The sequence below is a fragment of the Taudactylus pleione genome, unplaced genomic scaffold, assembly GCF_031769625.1.
Source record: "Taudactylus pleione unplaced genomic scaffold, aTauple2 ptg000468l, whole genome shotgun sequence".
In the NCBI taxonomy this organism is placed as follows: domain Eukaryota; kingdom Metazoa; phylum Chordata; class Amphibia; order Anura; family Myobatrachidae; genus Taudactylus; species Taudactylus pleione.
The window spans coordinates 3238264-3254296 of NW_028284870.1; positions in this window are offsets into that span (position 1 = coordinate 3238264).

Sequence of the window (16033 nt, forward strand, 5' to 3'; positions counted from 1 at the left end):
TATGCCCATCACTCCCTCCCCTAACCCCCTATATATTAAATGCCCACTCCCTTCCCTCCTATATATTATATGCCCATCACTGCTCCCCCCTCATCCCCTATATATTATATGCCCATCACTCCCTTCCCTCGCCCTCTATATATGATAAGCCCACTCCCTCCCCTCCAATATATTATATGCCCATCACTCCCTCCCCACCCATATATTATATGCCCATCACCCCCCCTCCCCCCATATATTGTATGGCTTTTGGAAGCCTGCCTCTGATGAACTCTGTACTGTATGTATGTAATAGCATGGACACAGGTATACTAGTAAAGTTTGTCCACAACACTATTGTGAATGGAGGAGGAGGTATCCCCTTGACTAACTGACAGGGCAGGAGGTACACACTTGACATGCAATTCAGGAATTATCCAGCCAGGGGTTAACAGTAATAAAAAAAGGCCTCCAAATGTGACAGGCTGTTTCTCCTTCCAAGCACAACAACAAGAACCATGCTGGAGCTACTGTATTAGCAAATTAGCAGCACTGCTTTAGCGATGCGCACAGCTTACAGTGTGACAGTGCTGCTCACCAGACTGTGACAACCACCCTCCCTATCAGCTGGGTTACTGACCAGTGTGCCAGGCTGCAGGAGGTTCACCAGGAACTTTCACCGATCCATGTCACCAACCAGGACTCCAGAAGAAAAGGCATGCCAGTGCTCAGGCTCTAATGTAGCAACTCCACAGACTTTTTATGCTGGTCGCAATGCCTCATGGGATTTGTAGTTTATCTTTTCCTGGTCAGAGTGGGAGCAGTATAAGATAAACTACAAATCCCATGTTACTCCTTCCCCTTCTCTGGCCAGCGTGGGTGCCTCGGGCTAACATCTGACTGCCTGCCTGCTTGTGCTTGTGACTGCCGCGGGCGGGTCTCGTCTGCCGCCCACAGCTTAACCATGCTTGGCTCTGCTCAGCCACATCTGCACTGCTGTGCAGTCTACAGGTACAGTAGGTGGGCGGAGCTGGGGCTGTGTTTTACGAGGGGCGATGGCCCTTATCGCCCCCCCCCCGGGATCCGCCACTGGCTGTCAGCGAGGCGGGGATGTGCTGCTGTCAGCGAGGCGGGGATGTGCTGCTGTCAGCGAGGCGGGGATGTGCTGCTGTCAGCGTGGCGGGGATGTGCTGCAGTCAGCGAGGCGGTGATGTGCTGCTGTCAGCGAGGCGGGGATGTGCTGCTGCCAGTGAGGCAGGGATGTGCTGCTGTCAGTGAGGCAGGGATGTGCTGCTGTCAGTGAGGCAGGGATGTGCTGCTGCCAGTGAGGCAGGGATGTGCTGCTGCCAGTGAGGCAGGGATGTGCTGCTGTCAGTGAGGCAGGGATGTGCTGCTGCCAGTGAGGCAGGGATGTGCTGCTGTCAGTGAGGCAGGGATGTGCTGCTGTCAGTGAGGCAGGGATGTGCTGCTGTCAGTGAGGCAGGGATGTGCTGCTGCCAGTGAGACAGGGATGTGCTGCTGCCAGTGAGGCAGGGATGTCCTACTGTCAGTGAGGCAGGGATGTACTGCTGCCAGTGAGGCAGGGATGTGCTGCTGTCAGCAGGGGCGGATCTAGACTTCTCTTTTAGGAGGGGCGGTTTAACAATTAATTCTTACCCCTCCCCTCTTGACTCATTCCTCCTCCCACTTCCAGTCCTGGCTCCTCCCATTTTCACGCAGGGACCTCACATCATAGCCATGCATTATTAATCTTAAACTATTACTTCTATCCCTTTAATTTCCCTTTCTTTACAATTTTTCCTCTTTTCTCCCTTGTCTTTATGACCCATCCTAAGTACTCTATCTCCTCTCCCAAACGGCGCTATGAGGCAACTCACCCTTTTATCTACTCCCTTGTTTCTACAATGTAGTGTATATAGTGATTATGTGACCAAAATGTATTATATGCCCATCACTCCCTCCCCTAACCCCCTATATATTAAATGCCCACTCCCTTCCCTCCTATATATTATATGCCCATCACTGCTCCCCCCTCATCCCCTATATATTATATGCCCATCACTCCCTTCCCTCGCCCTCTATATATGATAAGCCCACTCCCTCCCCTCCAATATATTATATGCCCATCACTCCCTCCCCACCCATATATTATATGCCCATCACCCCCCCTCCCCCCATATATTGTATGGCTTTTGGAAGCCTGCCTCTGATGAACTCTGTACTGTATGTATGTAATAGCATGGACACAGGTATACTAGTAAAGTTTGTCCACAACACTATTGTGAATGGAGGAGGAGGTATCCCCTTGACTAACTGACAGGGCAGGAGGTACACACTTGACATGCAATTCAGGAATTATCCAGCCAGGGGTTAACAGTAATAAAAAAAAGGCCTCCAAATGTGACAGGCTGTTTCTCCTTCCAAGCACAACAACAAGAACCATGCTGGAGCTACTGTATTAGCAAATTAGCAGCACTGCTTTAGCGATGCGCACAGCTTACAGTGTGACAGTGCTGCTCACCAGACTGTGACAACCACCCTCCCTATCAGCTGGGTTACTGACCAGTGTGCCAGGCTGCAGGAGGTTCACCAGGAACTTTCACCGATCCATGTCACCAACCAGGACTCCAGAAGAAAAGGCATGCCAGTGCTCAGGCTCTAATGTAGCAACTCCACAGACTTTTTATGCTGGTCGCAATGCCTCATGGGATTTGTAGTTTATCTTTTCCTGGTCAGAGTGGGAGCAGTATAAGATAAACTACAAATCCCATGTTACTCCTTCCCCTTCTCTGGCCAGCGTGGGTGCCTCGGGCTAACATCTGACTGCCTGCCTGCTTGTGCTTGTGACTGCCGCGGGCGGGTCTCGTCTGCCGCCCACAGCTTAACCATGCTTGGCTCTGCTCAGCCACATCTGCACTGCTGTGCAGTCTACAGGTACAGTAGGTGGGCGGAGCTGGGGCTGTGTTTTACGAGGGGCGATGGCCCTTATCGCCCCCCCCCGGGATCCGCCACTGGCTGTCAGCGAGGCGGGGATGTGCTGCTGTCAGCGAGGCGGGGATGTGCTGCTGTCAGCGAGGCGGGGATGTGCTGCTGTCAGCGTGGCGGGGATGTGCTGCAGTCAGCGAGGCGGTGATGTGCTGCTGTCAGCGAGGCGGGGATGTGCTGCTGTCAGTGAGGCGGGGATGTGCTGCTGTCAGTGAGGCGGGGATGTGCTGCTGTCAGTGAGGCAGGGGATGTGCTGCTGTCAGTGAGGCAGGTATGTGCAGCTGTCAGTGAGACAGGGATGTGCTGCTGTCAGTGAGGCAGGGATGTGCTGCTGTCAGTGAGGCAGGGATGTGCTGCTGTCAGTGAGGCAGGTATGTGCAGCTGTCAGCGAGGCAGGGATGTGCTGCTGTCAGCGAGGCAGGGATGTGCTGCTGTCAGTGAGGCAGGTATGTGCAGCTGTCAGTGAGACAAGGATGTGCTGCTGTCAGTGAGACGGGGATGTGCTACTGTCAGTGAGGCAGGGATGTGCTGCTGTCAGTGAGGCAGGGGATGTGCTGCTGTCAGTGAGACAGGGATGTGCTACTTTCCCGTGAGTAGTGTCTGTGGGGTATATTTACTTAGCCTTAGATGGAGATAAAGTTATCAGAGATAAGGTACCAGCTAATCAGCTCCTAACTGCCATGTCACAGGCTGTGTTTGAAAAATGACAGTTAGGAGCTGGTTGGTTGGACTTGGCACCTTATCGCCGTCGACTTTATCTCCATCCAGGCCTTAGTAAATAGACCCCTGTATGAGTGATGCTTGTGTTTACAGTTGGATTTGTTTACAGATGGTCATGTGACAGTTGGAAGTAGTTTAGGTGAGCGGCTGCGCTGGAAAATGTGCAGCCGTTGGGAAATAATGCACAGTCATGTGATCTAGTGTTTCCAATCATGTTAGTGGGAATGTCCTTATAACACACTACATGGGAACTTTGCAACTCCGCTACACCTGAACCGTTGCCCCAATCTCATTTTCCCCTTCGACTGGCACATCCACATGGTAAGACCTTTGTTTTGATACTGCAACCATATATTTACGTTCAGCCGTAATAGTTCTCACAGTAAAAAACCTTATAGAATTAATATATAGATGTGATTTTTATATTACACTGTTTACACTCACACTCCTTTTATGATTCACACATATGTTACTGACTAGTCACACTACTTGCGCCAAGACTCTGTTCACCTCATTTGTATAATTATTCATTAAGCTGGGAAACTTTATTTAAGTCTAAGTTAGGCACCATCTGGGTGCTTTACATAGAAAGTTCCTAGGCGTCTTTATAATGAGTGCAAGGTGTGGATACGATCCTCTGTGTCCAGGGAGGCCCACACCGCACACATAGTTAAAAATACTTACCTCTCCGCAGAATTCGGTGTGCTGCTCCGCAGTGACAGACCAGCACTGTAGAGCAGCAAAAAATCACTAGGAAAATGGAGGCAGACATTTTCCCAGGGACCTGCTCATGCTCAGAAAAGATGTCCCTGGGAAAACGGCACGGGTGCCATTTTCCCGGAGACTCGTGCATGCGCAGTAGATTCTGGAATGACGGAGGCTGCACACGGGCCCCTTCCTCTCTTAAAACTCCCCTGACTACTTGTGCAGGTAACACCAAACCTATTTCATTTATAATGATTTGAAGTTAACCAGGCCCATACGTTGCTGATGAGCAAGTGTACGCATCGTAAGATGTGTATGGCTGTGTGGAAACATACTATTTTTCAGTGTTCATTTTAGAGTGACAATAACTCAGTTTTAGTCTTTTTAATTACTCATGGTTGGAATATTAAATATTTTTCTCATAATAAGGAAGAAGTTATACTACAAAACCAGGGTATCTTGCTGTCCTAGGGTGAATGCCCTTTAAGTGGGTCACAAAGGGCATAGAAAGATTGCAGTATAAACTTCCCTGTAGAATAGCCAAGAAACAATGGTACTTACTGATTAACTTTCCTTCCCAATCAACAAGGATGAGTGCTCTCCTGCTCTGTGTACTATATAATAGTTTATTCTTCTTTAATAACTAACTACATAGATATGTGTTGAAAAAGACAACGCAAGCAGTGTAAGTTACTGTATGTTGTATCTTACTGTATATCAATCAACTGCCATTCCTTGCTAATATCTTTTCCCTTTTTATGAATGCATATGTTGGTATCTGTTTTGATATTGACATTTGACTGTATATCCTATTTACCTACTCTCTTGGAAGTTGTGGGAGACCCCGGATTTTTCGGGTAGTCCCCCACACCCCGAGAACAGTGGGTGGAACTCTCGCATCCCGTCCACTTCCTAGTGAGCGGGATGCGAATCAAATGTAATATCAAAAAAGATACCACCATACAGTTTGCATTCATAAAAGGGAAAAGATATTGGCAAGGAATAACTGTTGCTTCTTCGTAAATAAATAAGTACATACACATTCTACAGAAAGATACAGCATACAGTAAGCAGTAAGCAGCTGCTTGCATTGTCTTTTTCAATACAATTCTATGTAATTATTTATTTATTAAAGATGAATCCACTATTATCCCCTGAGTGTGCTTTTCTCTAGAAGATATCATTGCAGTTAGTTCCTTTTGATTTTGATCACTTTGTCCATTTGTGATCAGCTACCTGCTTGCATAAATGTTTAGCTGGGCAGAGAGGGAGTAATTAGGGATGTGCAGGCTCGGTTCTACTCGGTTCCGTTCGGTTCTTTTTACCGAATCTTATTGGCTATCCAAAACTCGTGACAGCTGAAACCCAATAAGATCCGGTAAAAAGAACCGAACGGAACCGAGTAGAACCGAGCCTGCACATCCCTAGAGTAAATAGGATACTTCCCAGGATCCTATTGGATCCGACTCAGGGAAGTCTCAAGAAGCCCTTAAGCTTCTATTAAGCCTATCAGGTCCAAGCCTGGTGCATATGGAAAATGCAGTCAAACCCCTAAAAACTGCATTTTCGGGGGTTTGGCCGCATTTTTAGGGTGAATGCATCCCGCCCTCTCACTTTAAACAGCAAGGAGGTATTTTCTTTTTTCATGGTCAATTTAAGAGTAAATAACCTGGTAATAAAAATATTTGGTCTTGGCACCTTAGCTACGTTACTATGATGTGTAAGACAACTTGTGTGTAATGTCACTGACCAATGTGCTGGATTGGACGGTACTACAATTAGGTGAGTCACATATATAAAATATCTTGTAACTGAGTGTAATTGCCTCCATAGAGTATGATGGGACAGGTGATTATACTGTATATGGAGTAGTCAGAGATTTTGTAGTGAAGAAGTGATCTTTCTACCTGTGTGGTGATACGTGCAGGGAGGCTAGAGGCGTTCAGGGGGAAGGGAAGGATATTTGCTTTGGGGTTTCTGCTTGATTAATGTCAGGGAGATGTATCAATTCTTAGAGAGTGATAAAGTGGAGAAGTTGCCCATAGCAACCAAACAACAACTATCTATCATTTATCTAGCGCAGTCTATAAAATGACGAAAAGAATCTGATTGGTTGCTATGGTCAACTTCTCCACTTTATCGCTCTAAGGTTTGATACATCTCCACCATGTAGCCAGTTAGTCACCATGACTACTATGAAATATAAGGGTTTTGCGCTGTATAATTCTGGCATACATGCCAACTCTCCCTGATTGTCACAGGAGATTCCCTGAAATAGTAGCTGTCTCCCTGAAGAGTCTTCCTGATCGCACCATACCCCCATTATGAAGCAGATATATACAGTCAAATGGGATCATTAGTACCATTTCTCTGCATTGGTTATAGGGAACAATGGGCCTGATTCAGTACGGATCACAACTGCCCCTTTTACTTTACACACATCCGTAATCCTTAGCAAGACTGCGAAACCATCGGTAACATCGAGTACAATAACAGCCTCAAGCACACTTGCACAAGGTCTGACCTTACTCAGGAACTGCTAACCTCGTCACACGCAAATACGTATGACATCGCAGTGGGTAATTTATGCCCGCCCCTGTATCAGCGTTCAAACGCACTGGCACGCCTGCATTTCGCTGACCACCCACCCGTCACCACCCCCAAACGGTACTTCCTGTCAATCACTCTGCGATGGGTCTGCGTAGTCACTGCAATCGCAGCCCCGATTGCAGTGCAGTCTTTGTGCATGCACCCTGCGATGCATATGCATGCGCAGAACGCAACAATCAGCCGATCGTTGTTGAATCAGGCCCAATGATCCCTATGGCTATATGCATTTTATGATGTTCTGAAAAGTATTAGTGTGTTTGCATCAACAAGTAGATCTTACTAACTGCTTTGGGGCTCATTTACATCTGGATGTAAATTAATTTTATGACACGCCTCTCAGATGTAGCAGTACACGTCTCTCAGATGTAGCAGTACACGTCTCTCAGATGTAGCAGTACACGTCTCTCAGATGTATGACACGCCTCTCAGATGTAGCAGTACACGTCTCTCAGATGTATGACACGCCTCTCAGATGTAGCAGTACACGTCTCTCAGATGTATGACACACCTCTCAGATGTAGCAGTACACGTCTCTCAGATGTAGCAGTACACGTCTCTCAGATGTAGCAGTACACGTCTCTCAGATGTATGACACACCTCTCAGATGTAGCAGTACACGTCTCTCAGATGTATGACACACCTCTCAGATGTAGCAGTACACGTCTCTCAGATGTAGCAGTACACGTCTCTCAGATGTAGCAGTACACGTCTCTCAGATGTATGACACACCTCTCAGATGTAGCAGTACACGTCTCTCAGATGTATGACACGTCTCTCAGATGTAGCAGTACACGTCTCTCAGATGTATGACACGCCTCTCAGATGTATGACACACCTCTCAGATGTAGCAGTACACGTCTCTCAGATGTAGCAGTACACGTCTCTCAGATGTAGCAGTACACGTCTCTCAGATGTATGACACACCTCTCAGATGTAGCAGTACACGTCTCTCAGATGTAGCAGTACACGTCTCTCAGATGTATGACACGCCTCTCAGATGTAGCAGTACACGTCTCTCAGATGTATGACACACCTCTCAGATGTAGCAGTACACGTCTCTCAGATGTATGACACGCCTCTCAGATGTAGCAGTACACGTCTCTCAGATGTATGACACACCCCTCAGATGTAGCAGTACACGCCTCTCAGATGTAGCAGTACACGTCTCTCAGATGTATGACACGCCTCTCAGATGTAGCAGTACACGTCTCTCAGATGTAGCAGTACACGTCTCTCAGATGTATGACACACCTCTCAGATGTAGCAGTACACGTCTCTCAGATGTATGATACACCCCTCAGATGTAGCAGTACACGTCTCTCAGATGTATGATACACCTCTCAGATGTAGCAGTACACGTCTCTCAGATGTATGATACACCCCTCAGATGTAGCAGTACACGTCTCTCAGATGTATGACACTTCTCTCAGATGTATGATACATCCCTCAGATGTACCAGTACACGTCTCTCAGATGTATGACACGCCTCTCAGATGTATGATACACCCCTCAGATGTAGCAGTACACGTCTCTCAGATGTATGATACACCCCTCAGATGTAGCAGTACACCTCTCTCAGATGTATGACACTTCTCTCAGATGTATGATACATCCCTCAGATGTAGCAGTACACGTCTCTCAGATGTATGACACTTCTCTCAGATGTATGATACATCCCTCAGATGTAGCAGTACACGTCTCTCAGATGTATGACAAACCTCTCAGATGTATGATACATCCCTCAGATGTAGCAGTACACGTCTCTCAGATGTATGACACGCCTCTCAGATGTATGATACATCCCTCAGATGTAGCAGTACACGTCTCTCAGATGTATGACACGCCTCTCAGATGTAGCAGTACACGTCTCTCAGATGTATGATACATCCCTCAGATGTAGCAGTACACTTCTCTCAGATGTATGATACACCCCTCAGATGTAGCAGTACACGTCTCTCAGATGTATGACACGCCTCTCAGATGTAGCAGTACACGTCTCTCAGATGTATGATACACCCCTCAGATGTAGCAGTACACGTCTCTCAGATGTATGATACACCTCTCAGATGTAGCAGTACACGTCTCTCAGATGTATGATACACCCCTCAGATGTAGCAGTACACTTCTCTCAGATGTATGATACACCCCTCAGATGTAGCAGTACACGTCTCTCAGATGTATGATACACCCCTCAGATGTAGCAGTACACGTCTCTCAGATGTATGACACGCCTCTCAGATGTAGCAGTACACGTCTCTCAGATGTATGATACACCCCTCAGATGTAGCAGTACACGTCTCTCAGTTGTATGATACATCCCTCAGATGTAGCAGTACACGTCTCTCAGATGTATGATACACCTCTCAGATGTAGCAGTACACGTCTCTCAGATGTATGATACACCCCTCAGATGTAGCAGTACACTTCTCTCAGATGTATGATACACCCCTCAGATGTAGCAGTACACGTCTCTCAGATGTATGATACACCCCTCAGATGTAGCAGTACACGTCTCTCAGATGTATGACACGCCTCTCAGATGTAGCAGTACACGTCTCTCAGATGTATGATACACCTCTCAGATGTAGCAGTACACGTCTCTCAGATGTATGATACACCCCTCAGATGTAGCAGTACACTTCTCTCAGATGTATGATACACCCCTCAGATGTAGCAGTACACGTCTCTCAGATGTATGATACACCCCTCAGATGTAGCAGTACACGTCTCTCAGATGTATGATATACCTCTCAGATGTAGCAGTACACGTCTCTCAGATGTATGATACACCCCTCAGATGTAGCAGTACACGTCTCTCAGATGTATGATACACCCCTCAGATGTAGCAGTACACACCCACTTTACCGCTGCTCTCATAGGTGCTGCTTTTACAATCTCCCTATAATGCTTTTTCCAAAGTAGGCAAGTATGCATTCTGGTCATTCTCTAATCTATACATTTCATAACATTTTGGTCTCCATGGAATTCTCAATCTCTAATAGTAGAGTATATAGTGAATAAAGCTATAATCATTACTCCTGACAAGAATTATTTTCCTCCGTCTTTTTATTTCACTTTACAATCTCAGGGCCTTATTCATTATTCAGCAGTGCACGCCGATGATCGGGAATCTGCGCAGGGGCATGGCCCGCTCTGCACATGTGCAGAACGGGTCTGCGAACTCGCACGGAGATCGGCAGCAGACTGTCAGTGATTGACAGTGTTGCTGTTTGTGAGGCGTGATGCCTCCTGCAGCATTACCATATCTGCACAGACGGAATTGCTAAGCTGCTTGCGAGCAGCTTTGCAATTCCGTCTGAAGCTGAATCAGGCCCTCAGTGAACAAAATAAAATCTCATTTCTGCACTGCATTCAGAAAACTAGATGCACTTGCAAACTACTCTGCTTGACATCTCCCAATGGCTTGTACTAAGCTATGTTCCCCTGCAAATGCTGCCATCTTGCTGCACAATCTATTAGCAGAGATGGTGGTGACAGCACATGCAGATTTTCTGGGAGCAGTAGTTCTCCAGATGAATTGATTCACCAAAGAAATAGTGTAAGCTCAGGGCGTTATAGTGCGCTGGGCGTGAACACGGTTCTAATACCAGCGGATAGTAGCACTGGTGATCTAGTGAGGAATGGTAGTGATATAGTGTACTTGCAGACATACAGCAGGGCACTTTGTTTAGACATCTACAATATTGCTTTACATCACAGAAAATCTGCAAATCGGAATGCTTAATTAGCCACACAGGTGCAATTTATCTGGACAATTTACTTGTTTGTGCGCTGGAGAAGCTGACATAGGGCCATACAGTAGTTGCACGCTAATTCCACCACTGCTGCGTTTGTGCATGCAGCTGTTATGTGAATATATGCACCCACCGGCGGCTTTGTAAATTCAAGCATCTGCGTACAAAGACGCAGCATTGGTTGCAGATCATTCGATTATTGCAGTCCTGAGTCGTGGGAACCCTTATTTCTTGCATACAGGATCGCAGATGTAGGTTGTGACATTCCTCCGAAATGTCGCAACATGCCATTCCTTGCTGCCACTCCTTGTTATTTCCCACAAATGTGGGGAATCTTTTTTTGCCGAGGGCCATTTTGATATTTATAACATTATTTGCGGGCCTGGTGCAGACCACACCCCCTCCGTGTGATGTCACACAGGGTGGGGCCACAATCGCTGGAGCATCCCCAGGAGTTGTAAGGGCAGCGACGTGACCGTCTGAAGCGTCCTAAGGACGCTCCAGGCGGCACTTCTGCATAGATTCTGGCTGCAGTGTGCCATTCTAGGCACCCTACTAGCCAGATAAGGCTTGCAAAAAAAGCTCAGAGGGCCAGACCAAATGTTTCTGTGGGCCTTATACGGCCCCCGGGCCTGAGGTTCCCCATCTCTGGACTACAGTAATGTACCTTGGCGCATGTGCATTGCAAGTCAAACACATGCGCAGGATGCCGATAGTCACTCATTCGCAAAAACATCAGCATAGAGTACAACCCTGATTCCTGCCCATTGTACTGTGACAGAACCTATCATGCAGGGTAGTAACCTGGATGGGCTGCTGATTTCTATTAGCATGTGAGAGGTCATCGGCTGTACCAGAACCTGAGCACTATGCAGTATTGACGTTCAAGTCAAATCCATGCAGCATGGTGCCAAATTACCAACAGACCATTAGGCTTTGAGGCTGAATGACCAAAACACCATATGTGTGGACAGGTTTATTTTCATAAACTTCACACCCCCCACACAACAGTAATTAATCACGGTGGATGGAACAAACCTCACATTCTCCCTATACTTTTTATATTTTCACATTTATATGCTTCTTTTCTATAAATCTTATTTGCTACAGTAGCTTTATGTTTTACAATCTGACAATATTATGTGTTTTTATAGTTGCTCAGGAATACAGCGCAGTTAGTTTTAAACACACGTGAGGTATTCTTTGAAAGAGATCACACAGCACACAGATGAAAGGACACCCAGCTACTTCTGTCGGAGCTGCTTGTTTTCCCACGACCACCATATGTACGAGATATTAGTGAACCAGAAGGTGCAAGCCAGGAAATCAGGTTACCTATTTGGCCTATGGACAAACAAGAGGCATTGTACATGTTCCCACGTGTTACATGAGTCAGCAGCCGCAGGGGAACTTATGTTCATATTAGTCAAACACATTTTTGTCATAAGCAAGATGGAAATAACAGACTGTGCGCATACATCAAAGTGCAATAACTCTCATAGTTATTTACAATAAATGTAAGGAAAAAACTCCACTAAAGTCTTCTAGTGAATTTATATCATATTATGCCAACCCTGTCACAAATGTTTAATGTAGTTAAAGTTTCTCCCCTTCAGCTGTAAGTAGCCATTTTTGTGGGCTGGACAGATCTATAGAAGGAGGGCGACTGGAATTCCCTAGGAGGTACTACTGATATGAGGTGAAGAGATAGAGCATGCTCCAGCAATGGTCTGATACCCATTTGAACGCATTTGCATTCTCATGAATACACACATCCAAACTGTTCTGATTTAGGCAGTGGTTCCCAAACTCATTCCTTAAGGCACCTTAGCAGGCCAGGTTTTAAGGATATCCATTTTTGAACACAGACGACGTATTAGCATATCTATATAATCAGTCAGAAAGTGTGTCTGTCTGTCTGTCTTTTTGTCCTTTATGCTCAGCCAGAGTTATGTACCTCGCTCCTCCAAATTTGGCATGGTGATGTACTTTGACCAGGATTCGTTTTTTGGCTATGTTTGAAGTTTGTCAGGGTCGTGGAGGTCTACATGGTGCCCACCAAGTAGGCCGTGGAGTCTCTGATTTGAAATGTTTGTTTAAGCAAGTGGATGTCTTCCAGTGCCTAAAACTGCACTGATCTGAAGGCACAGGCTGATATGTACCAGTGGGGGGCAGGCAGAGCTCCAATGGATGAGCAGTGAGACGGAGGATCAACTGTCACACTGCACCTGCACTGACAGTTATTAATTTCCTACAAGTACAAAGCAAACGTCACCCAAATGATACAAAGAAATGTCTATAAAGCACAGATGGAAACTACAACAAAAATGCAGTGCAATTATTTACATGGTGCAGTCATATTATGCAGCACTTTACAGAGAAGGTACTAGTCATTCCCATCAGTCCCTGCCCCAGTAGCACTTACAATCCATGGGCCTGATTCAGAGATGTACGCTAACTTGTTGGTTAGTGTATATCTTCAATGGTGAGTGGTCAGCGCATGTGCAGAATGGCTCCTGCGTTCTCGCTCGCAGACCCCCCCAAGCTGCAGCATGATTGACGTTTTCCCTTGTTTGGGGGGTGGAGCAGGGGCATGGCAGGTCACCGTTCTCAGAAACGGCGTCGTGTCACCTCCATTTTCCGGGAGGGACGAGGCCAGGTTCTGCGTCGGTGGACGCAGATTTTCAGGCCTCGCAGCTGCCAGGGCCCAATCAGGCTGCAGTAAGCTTCACGGGCAAAGGGGCAACTAACGTGACCATCGGTCATGATGGTTATCCCAGGCTGCGACCTGTTTCCTACAGACACCTCCTGCTGCATTAGAACTTTAGATGAACAGAATTTCACAGCCACTTGTGTGCGGCTCTGCAATTCTGTCCTTCTCTGAATCAGGCCTTTTGTTCCTTCTCACATGGGGCGGGATGGGAATGGGATTGGGGTCCAAATCCCGACAGCGTCTGGCCGAAGGGAGGAAATCCTGACAACGGCAGGTAAGTGATCTAACCCTCCCCCCCCCCAACACCCCCTTAGGGGTGCTAACCCTAACCTCCCCCCTAGTTCCTAACCCTAACCTCCCCCCAGGTGCCTAAACCTAACCCCAATACCCGCACCATAATCCTAACCCTCCCGAGGGGGTGCCTAACCCTAACCCCACGGGGGTGCCTAACCCTAACCCCCCTTCTCCTAGCCTAACCCTAGCCCTCCCCGGGGGTGCCTAACCCTAAGTCCCCCCCGGTGTACCCTAAACCAGGATTATGATAAGCATCGGTATCTTGACGCCTATCATATATCCCTAGCCCTGGTCACATAACTACAAACCGGCGGGATGCAGCAACATGATAAATGCGGTCAAACCCCCTAAAATGTGGGATTGACCGCATTTCTCATATGCACCTGTGCGGATGCACTCTGGGGCTCGGATGGGACGGGTAATGCAATCTTCTAATGGCGTTACTCTATAGAAGCCTATGGGATGCTATTCGGAGAGTGCTTTGAGAGGATCCACCCCAGCAACCCCCGCGACGCGTGTATCATTCTGTGCATGCGTATAATGGTACGAAAGCAGGGACGGATTGGAGCTGTATATCAGCCCTGGCAGTCCGCCCTGCACTCGCGTGTGAAGGGTGGCATGCTTAATGTAAGGGGGCATGCTGCGAGTCACGGGGCCTGGCCACGTGGCACACTCCCGTTTTTTTTCTGGCCCAGCACAGCCACCGCCGGCCCATACACGCCTCCACCCCTTCCGTCTCTGTGATATCTTAATGATTCTGGAGCCGTTGGGTGGAGGGCAGGGGACTTCCTCCCCCGCCCTCCTCGAGTCGGTCCTAAGGCCATCAGCCCTTCTGGCATATGTCAGAAGGGCCTGATGACCAGTCCGGCCCTGCACCAGAGGGACTTCTGGCTCATAGACCAGGAAGTCCCTCATTCACAAAGGACAGTTACCAAGAGAGCTGTCCTTTGTGATTTTGTTCATGCATACCGGCATAACTAAAGCATGAGAAGAATGGCGGGATGCATCCCGAATGCGATGTGTCATGCATCCCGCCCATGGACACACATAAAAATTAGGGTTATTTGTTTGTCTGTGGCCAACTAGCCAACCGGTATGATATTTGTAGTGTGAGAGGAAACCAGAACATCGTGAGAAAACCCATGCGAACATGGAAGAACATATAAACTCCACACAGATAAGTCCTTGTTTGGGAATGTAATTCCTGATCTCATTGCTGTGAGGCATTAATACTAACCACTACACCACCATGAACGCCCACAAGCCAGTACATTAGGGTATTGTGAATGTGGAAGCCCTTTTACCAAATGCATCACCTCTCAATGGGCCTGGTTCAGCAAGGAACGCATGTGAGAGATCGCAGGCACCCGCCACTGCGTGTATATGCTAATCAGTGCATACGCACGGCAACCGCAACATAAGATGCAAATGCCCAGCACTACACAATGCCGCCCACTTCCCTTTACTCAAAGCCTGAGTAGTCCGCAAGCCAGCGGAAACATCGGTAACATTGAGAACCATCGGAACCTTATACACAATAGAGGTTGACCTGATGTCGTGCAGGATTTTGGTCACTGCCTGCATGCATCGAGTCATCTGGCTGCGTACCAATGCACAGGCACGCCTGCGTTCGCCCAGCCCCCCCCATCACCACCCACAAACGGCACTTCCTGTAAAGCAATATAGGAAGGGTCTGCATACACACTGCATGTAGTCTGGGTACCCTTACCCGATTGCACTGGCTAGTTCATGCACGCGCAGTGCGATGCATGCGCAGTGCGAAAACATCGTCCTAGTGCATGCGCTCCCTCACTTGCATTCCTTGCTGAATCACGTCCAATGTATGATTGTGAATCATGAACAGTTCCCACATCATAATGATGGAAAGTTGAAAATAAATTATATCTGTAACATTTTCATCTTTTTCTAAAGTTTTATTTCCATTACATAAACATCTTGCGCTGCTATAACCCCTGTAATTCTGTGGCTGGTGATATAACTTCTGGAGCATGTTTAACAGCATAATAACATATATGTGGGTGCTGGCTTATCAACTACAGACTCATTCTTGCAGATAATTGCACGGTTATTTTGTGTAATTACACAAAGAGGAGCATTTGTAGTTAAAGGACTCTTCTACAGTCAGGATTTATGTTTCTTTCTCTGCTTTTTTTGAAGAACAAGGCAAGTTAATTGCAAGACAGTTTATAGGAGTTACCATCATGAGGGATAATACATTAGCTTGTCACACCAAGCACATTTCTTAAAACAA